Genomic DNA, 13,713 nt, shown 5'->3' with positions numbered 1-13,713 from the left:
CAACCCCCAACCAATGTTGTTTCATCGGTCGTTATCCTGTAAAGCGCTTTGAGGAGCCACCTTTAAAGGCACTATATAAAATAAAGTTTATTATTATTAATATTGATCATATTTTTCCTCCCAGAACTTGTAAATTGTTGTTGTTATTGTTGTTGTTATCCTGTAAAGCGCTTTGAGAAGCATACTGTCCAGCTTGTCAGGTGCATTCTTTTGTAAAATAATAAGTAGAGTTTTGGGCTTATTAGTGCTCCACTTACAGCAACCCAATGTAAATACATTTTGTCTCCAAATCCACCACCACTTGTATGAATCATAGCCCTGCCAAATGATGCAAATTCCGCTGCAATGGTTGTGTGCAGGAATTATTCAGTTTGGCATCTCCATGTTCAAGTAAACACTGCTCTGCGTGCAAATAAAAATGCATTTAAAAAAAGTTTTTTTTTAAAAAAGCCACCTTTAAAGGTGCTATATAAAATAAAGTTTATTAATATTATTAATATTGATGATATTCTTCTTCCCAGGACTTGTAAAATTGTTGTTGTTATTGTTGTTATCCTGTAAAGCGCTTTGAGAAGCATACTGTCCATCATATTGTATTTCATTGAACTTTGACAGATCTTCTTATAATCACTTGTTGTTAGAATATCCCCCAAGAGGATATTCCCCCCAAGAGTATATAGAGGATATCCCCCAAGAGGTATCCAGGTAACAGTGAAACGGGTGTACAGTCTGGGGAGATCGCCCATTTTCCATGTAAATAGTTCCCTGGTTCTGCACCCCTTGGTGTCTCTCTCTGTCTCTCTCTCTGTCTATCTCTCTGCCCGTTTTAGTATTGAATATTTATATGGAATTTTACCACTGAAGGGAAATCTTACTAGCTGAGCATAAAAAGAATAGGAGCATACTGTATCGCATGTGAAGGCCATAAACGATATTAATTTTGGAACATAAACATACAGTATATGGCTGGTCTCGGTACTTTAAAGAAAATATACACACCAGTATTCCATTTCTCCCTAAACATTTTAAGCATAGAAGTCTTTAACTAACGTGATACCGGAGTCAACAAGCATACTTTTAGAATTTGATTAAAAAAACCATTAATACTTTCGTTGGAGTTTAAATAAAGTTGATGTTTTATCTAGGGGCTGCTCGCTCGCCTGCGTCTGAAGAGCGGCTTCTAAACTGTGAAAACATGTGTCTGTCTTTCCGTAGGGGGAAGGGAATCTGATCTGCAAGGCCCTTTGGCTACAAAAGTAAAAGAAGGCGCTCGCTCTCTCTCTCTCTTTTGATTATTACATCCAATAATCAAAAATGACACAATAAACATAATAATCATAATAACGACCAACCAACAAAAACAACCATATAAACATAATACCAAACAAAAACATAGATAACAACCACAATACAAAGTCAAATATATCAAACCATTAAACTCTCTCAAATTCCCCCAATTATCATAACCCCGCCCCTTATGCAAAACCAAACCCTCCTCCCATCCCAGTTTATTCTCTTTATCATAAACAAAATCCACCTCAATTTTCAACATAAAGCATTACACAAAATCAATACCTCAACACTCCATACTCAACAACGATAATTCACAAACAGCCAGAACATGTAACTCCACATTCCCAAATAGACATGTAATACAGTTTTAAATAATTAAAAGTCTAAACAGTATGAGCTTTATTTATGGGTTTTAAATAAAGGCGATTTAAACGCAATTTAAATCAATATAAATGTTTATATTGTAACGCATAGGTGACTATTCATTGTTATTAAAATTACTTAAATTCGATCATGTTGTGATATTTAGAAATATAAATTTGTTTGGTGCGAGTGAAGTTTTATTTAATCTCTGAGCCAGGGAAACGTTTTATTTTTTCAAAGAAATAAAAAAATATTTTTTTTTAATATAAATATAAAATATTAAAAAATATAAACATTTACTGCAATACATTTACTTTGGTGGGTAGCCGCGTCAGCCTGCAATGTTTCAGCTGTGAATCCTTCTTCAGGTGTGAGTGTCTTCAGTTCAAAATGAAACGCTTGCAGTTTGTAATGTTGGGCGCTCTGAACGAGTTCAACTTTAATGCAGGAAAAATGTATTTCCCAGAAGCTATACTGATTCTTATGGAAGCCAGTTTCCGCCAGGGAGTAAAAAAAAGAACACACTATGGTATTCTCTCCGATGCAGTGCAGTTAAAAACATATCTCTGATGCTGTTCCTAAATGAATATCGTTTATGACCATCAGACGCTTTATGCTCCTTTTCTTTTTTCCAGTGGATTGAACAGGGAGAGGCATTTCATGATGTACTTTTCACTGATAAAACAACAGTGGCTCTGGAACAGTTTTCAACCATGTCGTTTTATAAAAAGGGGAGATATGTGAACAAGCAAAACCCAAAACAAACATGTATTCCATACGGCGTACGCGTTACTGAAGCTAAAAGTTTAGCCTTTGTCACTAATGTAACCACCAAATAAAGACATATAGAAATCCCTATGTTACAGACTGTATATGGCTGGTATTGGTAGTTTAAAGAAAAAATACACACCAGTATTTCACTTTCTCCCTAAACATTTTAAGCATCAGAGTCTTACATGTGGTTATTTCGGAAACGTTTGTACGTGCTCCTTCTGACCATGTTACTGTTTACTGTTACTGACCATATTAAGTTTAAGTGCCTGTGGGCACTTTTCCTGTCCGTGGGGGGGTGGACCGTCTTTCATTAGAAGGTTAGAATGTTCTACTCTGAGAATGTAGAGGGGGTGGAAAGTGCCCGCGGTCATTTAATTAATATTAAAATTCGCACTGATTCCCTTGCGAAGATACGGACATAGGAATATTCGTGCGTGGTCAAAAAAATGGTACAAAAACGACAAAGTGAAGGCTGTGAAAACATTCACAATGTACTTTATACACAAAGCAAGTGTTCTCACAACTCTAGGAGGTTTTGTGAAAATGCTACAGGCGTGCCAGAATCATTTTTTTAAATTCAAGGTGACTTTACCGCGGTTTTCATTTTCAGATTGTGAAAAAGCATTTAATTAAACACGTGATTGTGATTTTAATCAATTACTGTATTGATTGAAACACACATTCTGTACAGATACAGTACAGTCACATTCTCCTGTCGTCCAGTGGTGTAAAACGAATTAGCAGGTGATTGAGATAACAATGCACCGCCCACTGAGTGGAATGTTCTCATTTGTTCTCAAGTGTAAAAAGAGGTGATAATTCTTAATAATTCCGTGTCACATTAACTAACCTCTTCAGTTTATTCCGCCAGACAGTACATGAATATAATTATATAGTTATTAATTTGTTTAGATATGCAAGTCCATATTATATTCCCTGTTAATCAAATTCTAAAAGTATGTATTTGTTAGATAACAAGCGAATTCACAGAAAAGGTTAAAAGACTATCACTTTTCACAAAGTATATAATCCTAATATGGTCAGAAGGAGCACGTAAAAACGTTTCCCAAATAACAACATGTAAGACTTTGATGCTTAAAATGTTTAGGGAGAAATGGAATACTGGTGTGTATTTTTTCTTTAAACTACCAAGACCAGCAATATACAGTACAGTTTACATACAGTAATATGTTTATGTTCCTAAATTAATATCATTTATGAGCATGTGAAAGGCATGGTGAATCGGAGATTCTCAAGAATTACTTTGTATGATTGGAAACGAATGCGTGATCGGATCAACTAAATGCTGTGGTGTTACTTTTTGTCAATGAAAAACTCTTTTCGTTTACAAAGACGGTTACAAAGAATGTGGACCAGGGTAATACTTTGAGCTTACAGCTTGTCCAAGGTCATTCATTGTTAATACTATTAGTAATATCTTCGGTAAAAACTTTGATGCATAAAACATTTCTGCATAATTATAATATTTATGATAAAGGTTGTAGGTTGTTTACTTTTGTCCAACAGAACAATCTTGCTTTTATAAAATATACCGCCTTTTTAATGTTTAATGATTAACATGCTGTAATACACTGTTTAAATTTAAAAGTCTAAAGAGTATACAACTTAAATTCTTAATTGAATAAAGATTGTCCCTCAGCAGTGATCGGGATTCGAAACCGCCGTTTTCTTGTGACAGCTCAAATGCTGTACAGGAGAGGTTAACCTTTATTAGCTCCACCTGGCGGTTTTACAAGGTGATTCCGGATACTATTAACATAATCTAATTTGCATACGGTATGATGCGGTAAACTGCGACACGCCCACCATGTTATACCGCAGCATACCCCGCTTGTTTTGAATGGCTGCATCTGTATGCAAGATAGGTATGAAAACTGGATTTTAAGCTTTAAAATTATGAAGAAACACATGCATACTCATGCATATTTTATAGATACTCTCCTTTTTTTCCCCTAAAGACTATTAAACCATATCTTTAATTAGAACTTAATTTAATAAATCAAATTATTACAACAGTCAGTGAAAACAGCATTATCCTAATCTATCCAAAGTTTATTTTGCAAAAAAAAAACAGAGAGGATACAATATTTCAGTTTGGCTCATGTTTTATATGACTATGTCATTAACATGCTGTATGAGGAATGAAAACAAGTTTAAAAGATTTCTATATTTTACAAAGCTTAAGTTGTTAGAACTCAAAAACTGTATAGCACAATTATACATTTCACAAAGCTTACAAGTTTTGATAAATATTATAGAAAATAAAGCATCTAAAGTTATTTCAATAGATCATTCGGTAACACTTTATAATAACTTTCACTAATAAGTCATTAACAAACATTATATAATGCTTAACAGATCATTAATTCATGTACATTCAAATAGTTATAAATGTCATTAATGATAATTCATATATTAGGTCATGTGTTTTTAAACGTATACAAATTATATAACAAAGGGCTAATAAAGTATTTTTTTGTACCATTCAGTAACACATTGACAATTGTATTTGTGTTGACAAATCATTCATTAATGTCTAGCCGATTAGTAACAAATGTCTTTAAGGACCAATTACACTTGTTTTATTTATCATATACATGTTTGTTGTTCATGAGTTGTACAGTCTGTAAAACTGGCTATTTCATGGAGCTAACAAAGTTTGTGCCCTGGTGAAGAGAGCAATGTGTCCTAAGGAGTGGTTGGTTAAAAAGGTGTAATTATGGAATAATCACGGTAATGCTAAACCAAGTTGGAACTGTGTTACCTTCAAAATCAAATAAAAAATATAAATGTCTCTAAGTTATGTAAAAATAAATAACAAAACATTTGTTTATATAAGACTAACCACAATATTAATTGTTAGTTTATTCAAGTTTGTCTTAAACATTCAGGGAACATATAAGAGAACTTAGCAGAGAGAAGTCCAGTCCCCCCCCCCAAAAAAAATGGTAATGAAACTTCTTTTTCTATCTTAAAGCGCAACACAAAGTTGACCATTTTAAAAACATAAGTCCATTTTCAAAAATATTTTTAGCTCCCATATAACCATTGCTGCCTGGACACTACACTAGTAGTAATGACAAGCTTAAAGGAAGCACTAAAGGCTCTGACTAAACAATAGTGATACGATATGTAGCCTACTGACGTTTTTTGAGAGGGAGCATCAAGAAGTCCTTCTTATATTGTTCAATTCTCTTTAGGACATCTGGATCACTTAAAGCTACAGAGCACCTCTTTGCAAAATCAAGCAGTTTTTCCTTGAAATCACTGGCTAACTCTTCAAAGATTGGAGGGTCTGCGATTGCCAGCTCGGTGATTGGTGCCATGGACACAATTGTGTTTCTGTCAACTCGAAAGAAAGATACTCAATTACTTATCAGTTGTCAGTTAAACTAATATGGCACACATTTCAAGGACTTTCTAGTCATGTGCCGTTGATGCAGAAAGGGGAATAAGTTCCAGGACATCCAGGACTACTAAAAAACTGGACACAATTTTCATTCCAGCAAATGTAAGCTGGGAGTTGTATTACAGGTAACATAATCTGTTATGACACTCCAATTGGACACAGACATCCTACAGGTGTTGCAAAGAGATGTTTTTTTCTCAGCTAACAGGCCACAATGAGACAATGCCACAAATTTCAGCCTACGATGCTGTAAGTTGCACTATCCAATTGTAACTTAGCTTTAATTTTGACAACATTACTACCAAGATGAATGCCATAACTAAGCTAGAATTCACAATGACTTATACCAGATAAAATTGCACAGAGAAAACTTGAGCACAATGATGTCACTGAAGCATTTTCCAACCCACCATGCTGCTCTCCTTTCCACTGTAAATTGGGACTAGGAGGAGTTAACAGGTACATAGCCCAATTCTTAGAACATACCTCTTACAAACAATTTAATAAATTCATAATGTCCATACTTAACTCCTGGTCATTTAATAAAACTAATCAAAGCAAAGAGGTGATATCTTATTTCCATAAACATGCCTCTAAATCAGTGGTTCCTAATTCTGCTCCAGTGGATCTCTGCCTTAATTAACTTTAGAAGGGAGTTAATAGACAATGTATGTGGCATCTTGTTGTCAGAAACTGGAACGAAAATAATACCCCCAAGGGCAGTATTGAGAAAAATCATTCTAAATGACTTGTCTGTGTGAGATGTTTGGAATCAGAACATGGGGAGCATGTATGGATAGTGAAAAGCTTTTAAGATAAATATGTTAAAACTATAGTGTGATTTATCTCTTTGACAAGATTTTCTTCTTTTTTCTCCTCCTCTTACACTCTTTCCCATTTTTCACTTCTTCTCTCTCTTTTTCATCTCTTTCTTTCTTCCACTTTTCAGTTGATTTAGATGTACAGATGCAGCCATTCAAAACGCAGCAGGTGGGTGGTTGCCTTGACTTGGGCGTGAGGGACGGGGTGCTGCTCCGGGGGTGGCGGGGGTGGCGGGTGCCCTCCAGCGGCGAGGTCAGGTGGCAGTTTTTGGTGTCGCGGTCGCTCCGTGGAGCAGTTCTCCAAGCGGTGAACAGCCAGCCGGAGGCCGCCAAGCAGTGACCTCGCCGCTGAAGGGCACCTGCCACCCCAGGCACAGCACCCCGTCCCTCACCTCCAAGGCCTCCCACAGTGCACAGAGTGCCTTACAGACTTCGGGTAGAGGCAAGCTTATCTCACCGTCCTGGGAGTCAGCTCTGGCACCCTCGCCCCGAAACCCTGGACACCTCCCGCCCCGCCCACCGCGAGACTGATTCGTTCCCCCTGCCCACCAACTCTCGCCCAAGTCAAGGCAAACACCCACCTGCTGCAACCAGTCCAACCCCAGGATACAGTCCTCATGGACTGGACAAGGTAGAAGGGGTGTTTCACCCTCGCAGCCCCAACGTGTAAGGTGAGCGCCCTGGGGGTCCGGCTGCCTCGGTGCCAGGCAGGACACCAGGCCGCAGCAGGGTGATGGTCGAACCGGTGTTGACGAGGGCCTGGCAGGGTCTGCTCTCGATGAGGCAAGGAAGAAATAAGCCCCGGCTGTGGCCAACCCTTCCCACGGCAGCAGGCGGGGTGTAGCGCTCCTTCTGGCTTTCCGGAGCGGGGGTAGCATTGCTCAAGGGCTGCCTTCCCCCCTTTAGGCCGCCCCGCTCCCATTTCCCAACGGCCTCTGGAGTCCCAGGGGCTCCAGCGCCCGGCACTCCCGGGCGATGTGCCCTTTCTCCCCACAGTGGTGGCAGATGACCAGCCGTCGTCGCTCCCCCAGCATCGCCGCGCTGGCCGTCTCCTCCTCCCCATCTGATTCCCTGTGCGCCTCTCCGTTGGTGCCTACCAGTCTCCTCGAATACGACATCAGCCTGCTCAGCCAGAGCCAGGGCCTGCTCCAAGGGGACCGGCGCGGCCAGCATCACGTGGCGCTGAACCTCAGTCGGCGCCAGGGCCCAGAGGAACGCCTGGAGTGCTATCTCCCGGTGGGCCTCCTCCGGGAGAGTAGGGTAACCCTGGCGGGCTAAGTAGTGGCAACCGGACCTAGTGGCTCTCCCGCTAGGCAGCAGCATTGGGCCAACCTTCCCCGCAGCAGTCCCGGCGCCTCCCCTCTCCTGCCACAATGCCTCCGGAGGGCCGACGCCAACGCTGCATAGTTGTATCGCTGGTTAACCTACTCCTATTTGGCATTATTGATATTGTTGAATTTTAATCCTATGTAATATTTATTTTTACCCTGTTTTATTATTTATGCATTTTACAGTTATGTTTTTACATATTGTTAGCATTTTAGTGTATTTTTTATAATGATTGTTTTTAAAGAGCTCTAAAGCATACAAAACACAAACAACACCCATCATAACCCTTTACCTATCGGCCTTCACTATAGAGCATCTTTGTTATTCACGCTTTTTAGACTTATTTAAAGGTATTTTGTACAAAAAATGTTTAACAATGTTTAATTTTTTTTAAATTATTTTTGCACTTTACTGTGTCCATTAACATGGTTGAAGTCCGGTATTTCTGATTTTACGCGTTCCCCTGTAGCAGATTTTGTCTGTTAAATACAAAGTCTGTTAAATCCAAAATCAGTTAAAGCAAAGTGTGTAAAACAGGAGGGCTTATTGTATGTACTGTATGTATATTTGTGTATGTAACTATACATACTTAAGGAAATATGTGTGGTTGTTTCTAAAAACAACATGGAAAGGATAAAACTGTTAAACAAATCTAGGTTTTAAAAACTGCCTTTTCACACTTAAAACTAATTTAAATGGGATACTCTCTTTAGCGCATTAACATGGAAATATCTCACCTAATAAAGCATAATATTAATGTCTTCATTTGAGTGCAGTTACTAATAATTTGGGTATACTTGAACAATGGATTGGTGCAGCTTATTTCATTTGCTGTATGTCCCACTGGATCGTTTAAACTGGTGGATCCTGCTCTGTTCCCAGGAAGACATTGAAAGGGCTGTGAAAGTTGCTAAATAGGCATTTCAGCTGGGGTCGCCATGGCGCCGAATGGATGCTTCAGAAAGAGGGCGGCTGTTGAACAAGCTGGCTGATTTAGTTGAACGAGACCGTCAGATACTGGCTGTAAGAAACACTGTACTGGAGCCCATTTAAACAACTGCTCACAATAGCTTTTTAATTTTAAATTGTATCCTGTTTAATTGGATAAATTCACTTCAGTCTTGAATTTGTAAAAACCATAACATAAATGCATTGGTGAATTAAAATACTTTTTAAACACAATTGTCAGGCTCTTGAGGAGCCAGGCAGGGTCTGCCCTCAGTGAGGCAGGGAAGGAATAAGCCCCGGCTGTTGCCAACTCTTCCCACAGCAGGCGGGGTGAAGCGCTCCTTCTGGCTTTCCGGAGCTCTACTTATTATTTTACAGGAGAATGCACCTGACAAGCTGGACAGTATGCTTCTCAAAGCACTTTACAGGATAACAACAACAATAACAACAACAATTTACAAGTTCTGAGAGGAAAAATATGATCAATATTAATAATAATAATAATAATAATAATAATAATAATAACTTTATTTTATATTGCGCCTTTAAAGGTGGCTTCTCAAAGCGCTTTACAGGATAACAACTGATGAAACAACAGTGGCTGGGGGTTGAAAATACCTGTGAAACCGGTTTGTTCACAAACAATGTACTGTAGACACAGAGACTCAGTAGCAATAGCAATTACTGTAGCAATAGCTGAGCTAAGAATAGGAATGTTCCTGCTGTCAGTCTTTACCGAAGATATCACTAATAGTATTAATAATGAATGACCTTGGACAAGCTGTAAACTCAAAGTATTACGCTGGTCCACATTATTTGTAACCGTCATTTTAAATGAAAATACTTAATTTTTTCATCGACAAAAAGTAACACCACAGCATTTCATTGATCTAACTAACAAGGATGGGACATTAGTTAGCCAATATGATAAAGGAATAAATTACTTTTTTTGTTTATTTCTTTAGCACATTTATTTGAACATTTCCATCGATTGCACAAGCACTGAAAAACTGTTCAATCCCTAGTTCATCGGGCATTTTCTTTTACTATAACAGATATAAAAACTCCCTTGCTTTTAACAGAGCGTTTCATAATTTCTAACAACGAAAATGATTTAAACTGCGACACTTTTATCATTCAACGAGAGATCAAAATATCACAAGGATCCTCAAGAGATCAACAAAGACAACAGAAAAAGATATATGTATAAGATACTGTCCATGGGAATCCAAGCTTTTTTATCTATGCTAAGAAGTAATCTTTAAAATTTCTTCATTGTACAGTGAAGTCAAAATTCTGGGATGTGCCTATATTAGAAAATATAGGACTTCTTCGAATATATGTCAGGTAATCAGACTTCAGGACCGGAATTATCTGTTTTATAATGGGAAATATAGTGTAAAATCCTGGGTTCGGTAAAATGTTTCAGGCATTCATGTGAAGGACAACAGACCTTTCACTGGCCGATTATCATTATTATCATTATTATTAATAATGATATTAATTTAAGGGTCTAAATATCTAAACATATGTATCTATAAAGCAGGTAGTATCACTGTATTCCACTTTCTTTGTAAACATGGAAAAACAGATTCACAATGTGACGCTGTGTCACTGTGTAAAAAAAAAACGGTTTGAACACCCTATATTGTAATAAGCTGCTGATCTAAGAATAGGAATGTTCCTGCTGTCAGAGGGGGTGGAAAGTGCCCGCGGTCATTAAATTAGTATTACAATTCGCACTGATTCCCTTGCGACGATATGGACATAAGAATATTTGTGCGTGGTCAAAAAAATGGCATTAAGCACTTAAAATTAATATGGTTAATAATAGTAAACTGTAACATGCTGTAACAAGATCGGCTAAACTGGGAAGAAAATGCTTTCAGAGAAAATGTTTCAGGTGTGAAGAACATAGATCTCCAATGCAATTTCAAACAAACCTGTTCCCACACACCCTGCCCCCACTGCCATTAGAATATACACAAAGCACTGAAATCTGTCTGACTTCTTTTAATCCTTCTGTGCCCGGATTGCAGCAGGTAAGATGTTTTCCAAGAAAAAAAAAGAAATTTCACCAGAGCCTCTTCTCTTCTTGTGTCTCATTTTTAGTTTAGAAGGATTCAAGCAGGATTTTAGATGAAAGGAAGCGACCTTAATCAAGCCCAAATCATAATTGAACCCATTCAGAGCCTACATTACATTTTAGCATTTCATTCCGAGCAGAAGACCCTCACACCTCAAGAAAGCTTGCGTTTTCTCTCTTCTCTTTTAAGCATGTGTACAATGCTGTAATACAATTTAAAATAATTAAAAGTTTAAACAGTATCAACTATACTCCATTAATATAAGTATCGAGTGGTATTAAATAAATACTGCTTTTTAGTATAGATTACACTTTTCTAAAATGTATTTAAAAAATAAAAACGATTACAATCTAATCTTTCCACGTTTGATCCCAAAATCCTAAGAAAAATAAATCTAAACGGGGAGAAAGCTATGCTGAACGTTTATTAAGATACTTAGAAGACAAAGATAACAATTTATGTTGCATTTGTCTGATTGTGAATCAAAAAATACATTTAATTAAACACGTGTTTGCGATTTAAATCAAAATGGGGGTAACGTGGACTCTCTCTCTCTTATTATCAACACTAGTTCAATTGTGGCTCTTCTCAGATACTGTAGTTCGGCATTCAGGTAGATTGTCAGGCGAAATAAAAACAGGTTTCGATAGTTAATAACCACTTTTTATGCGCGAAACACGGGTGATTTTTCTTCCTCCTGATCAGTTTAGAAATCTGTGAACGCTGTAATGTTTTTACTTCTTAATTAAACTTTTAAAATACGCGTTTCGAATAGAAGCAGCATATGCTGTTGTCTTCCTGCTATGTAGAACAGATCAGCAGGTCTTTTTTCCCCAATCAGAGGGGTGTCAGATGGTGTCAGCCAATCACCATTCTGAAGCCGTACCGTAATCTCTGGTATAGGGACACCCCAGAATTCTGTCGCATTTTCATTTTAGGAAATTATGAAACGCTCGGTTAAAAGCAAGGGAGATTGTCCGTTATATTGTACATAAAAACAAGAGTTTGCTGCGGCATTATTGGAAACCCAATTTTAACACAAATCGCCGGCATTATATCCTAGAAGACACAGACCGGCGCCGGTGGGAGTGTAAAAGAAAATGCAGACGAACTAGGGATTGGACAGTTTCCAAGTGCTTGTACAGTCGATGGAAATGTTCAAATAAATGTGCAAAAGAAATTTAAAAAATCATGTATTTCTTTATCATATTGACTAGCTAATGTCCTCTCTTTGCTAGTTACCTGTGGCTGTGTTTCTGCGTTGTGTAGCAACGAGGGACTATATTCTCAGGCGGAGGAATGTAAACAGCTTAATTTTCATGTTAAATAATTTTTTAAAATTAAAATTCATTCAATACAGCGATCGCATATTTGGGGACCGTTTCATAAAACTTTGATGCTTAAAATGTTTAGGGAGAAATGGAAGACTGGTGTGTATTTTGTCTTTAAACTACCAAGACCAGCCATATACAGTACAGTTTACATACAGTAATATGTTTATGTTCCTAAATTAATATCATTTATGACCTTCAGATGCGTTATGCTCTTCTTCTTTTTATGCTTAGCTACTAAAATTTCCCTTTAGTGGTAAAATTTCATATAAATATTCAATACTAAGTGGATTAAAATGTGCACAGTAAAGAGATTAATTGATTAAATCTTTTCACTACCGACCAATTCACCACGAGTTCCCCTGTCGGTCATTTTGGCCAGCCAATCACTTACTGCGGTAGACTGCGGTGGCTTGTGGGTAGTTGCGTGCGGTACGGGTTTGTACCGTGCATTTTGAATGGCTGCATCTGTAGATGAATCTGATAAAGTGGAGCTTGAGGTGCTTGAACTGTAGAATCTGTAGAAGATGGCTCTGTGTAGGAGTCTCCTCAATCACTGGAGAGGTGTTCTTTTAGCTAAAACCAAACATAACAAACAGCACACATAAAAGGTCTGGAAGTGGTATCACACCATATCACACTGTAACTAAAATACTAAGGTTATAATGCAATGATTTAAGTCTCAGAAACTCATTTGAATCATCTAATAAATAAATTATTTGTCCACATTATGTAATTATGACCTTAAAGACAAGGTTTCAATAAACATGCCACTGTCATTTAGAAATAAAAGAAAATTCAAAACTAGACATTTTCACTTCATCTTCTTATTAGTCCAGGATTTCAGTATAATTTCAGTATTATTCAGTTTTAATCAATAGCACAAAATCAGTAAACCTTTGAGAAAAAAATTTGCAAAGCAAACCTCAATGCTGGTATGTAAACTGAAAATATATCAAAGTACTTTGTGTGAAGGAATATGTAACATCACTAGACTGTTTCTATAGCATACTACAGCCTAAATAATTATATCTAGGGTGTTCTTAACAGTTCTTTCCAAAAGTTATCAGCCATTAAAATAGCTGTATTGTATATTATAAAACGGCCATTTACATATATCAAAAAGGTGTGTTTCCCGAAAGCATTGTAGCCTTAAGGTCATCTTAACAGTTAGAAAGAGTGTTCAAAGTAATACTCTATCTACCATTTTATGATGATCTACAATGCTTTCAGGACACCATGCCAAGGGTTAATTGAATGAAAGTTACTGCTATCTGAGGTTTACTTACCCAATGACAACTTTTGAAGTAATTCATCCCTTTCTCTAGTTAGTTCTG

The sequence above is a fragment of the Atractosteus spatula genome, chromosome 4, assembly GCF_055471065.1.
Source record: "Atractosteus spatula isolate fAtrSpa1 chromosome 4, fAtrSpa1.hap1, whole genome shotgun sequence".
NCBI classification, from domain to species: domain Eukaryota; kingdom Metazoa; phylum Chordata; class Actinopteri; order Semionotiformes; family Lepisosteidae; genus Atractosteus; species Atractosteus spatula.
Note: the sequence above shows the minus strand (reverse complement) of the source record.